The sequence below is a fragment of the Aplysia californica genome, unplaced genomic scaffold (assembly GCF_000002075.1).
Source record: "Aplysia californica isolate F4 #8 unplaced genomic scaffold, AplCal3.0 scaffold01104, whole genome shotgun sequence".
NCBI classification, from domain to species: Eukaryota; Metazoa; Mollusca; class Gastropoda; order Aplysiida; family Aplysiidae; genus Aplysia; species Aplysia californica.
The window spans coordinates 125,874-127,298 of NW_004798374.1; the positions used below are offsets into that span (position 1 = coordinate 125,874).

The 1,425-nt window shown below is 47.5% G+C and overlaps 1 protein-coding gene across 1 annotated transcript in view; it reads left to right on the forward strand.

Moving 5' to 3' along the window:
• LOC101860938 (spectrin alpha chain-like) overlaps positions 1-1,425 on the forward strand; it is a 66,911-nt gene that overhangs the window by 17,891 nt on the left and 47,595 nt on the right. The window lies entirely within an intron of this gene.

Here is a 1,425-nt window from a genome sequence, read left to right on the forward strand (position 1 = left end):
TGTAGATAAAGGGGGGGGGGGTGTCAGACCTATAGATTGTAGATAAAGGAGGGAGGGGCAGACCTATAGATTGCAGCAGGCTGAGGGAAAATGTTTGCTGTGATGTAGTTGAGAAACATGAAAGTGTGTGGTGTGTGATGTGATGTGTGGTGTGTGATGTGATGTGTGATATTTGATGTGGTGTGTGATGTGTGATGTGATGTGTGGTGTGTGATGTGTGGTGTGTGATGTGATGTGTGGTGTGATGTGATGTGGTATGTGGTGTGATGTGGTATGTGGTGTGATGTGGTGTGTGATGTGGTGTGTGGTGTGTGATGTGGTGTGTGGTGTGTGATGTGATGTGGTGTGTGATGTGTGGTATGTGATGTGATGTGATGTGATGTGTGGTGTGTGATGTGGTGTGTGATGTGGTGTGTGATGTGATGTGATGTGGTGTGTGATGTGGTATGTGATGTGGTGTGTGATGTGGTGTGTGGTGTGTGATGTGGTGTGGTGTGTGATGTGATGTGTGGTGTGTGATGTTGTGTGTGATGTGTGATGTGGTGTGTGGTGTGATGTGTGGTGTGTGATGTGGTGTGGTGTGTGATGTGGTGTGGTGTCTGATGTGTGGTGTGTGGTGTGATGTGTGATGTGGTGTGTGATGTGATGTGTGGTGTCTGATGTGATGTGTGGTATGTGATGTGATGTGTGGTGTGTGATGTGTGATGTGATGTGATGTGATGTGTGATGTGATGTGTGGTGTGTGGTGTGTGATGTGGTGTGTGATGTGATGTGTGATGTGATGTGTGGTGTGTGATGTGAGGTGTGATGTGGTGTGTGATGTGATGTGTGGTGTGTGATGTGATGTGTGGTGTGTGATGTGGTGTGTGATGTGGTGTGTGATGTGATGTGATGTGTGATGTGATGTGTGATGTGATGTGTGATGTGGTGTGTGGTGTGGTGTGTGGTGTGGTGTGTGGTGTGGTGTGTGATGTGGTGTGTGATGTGATGTGTGGTGTCTTATGTGATGTGTGGTGTGTGATGTGATGTGTGTTGTGTGATGTGATGTGTGGTGTGTGATGTGGTGTGTGATGTCTGATGTGATGTGTGGTGTGTGATGTGATGTGTGGTGTGATGTGATGTGTAATGTGATGTGGTGTGTGATGTGATGTGTGGTGTGATGTGTGGTGTGATGTGAGGTGTGTGATGTGGTGTGTGATGTGGTGTGTGATGTGGTGTGTGGTGTGTGATGTGGTGTGTGATGTGATATGGGGTGTGGTGTGTGATGTGATGTGTGGTGTGTGATGTGATGTGTGGTGTGTGATGTGATGTGATGTGTGGTGTGTGATGTGGTGTGTGGTGTGTGATGTGATGTGTGGTGTGTGATGTGGTGTGTGATGTGGTGTGTGATGTGATGTGATGTGTGATGTGATGTGTGATGTGATG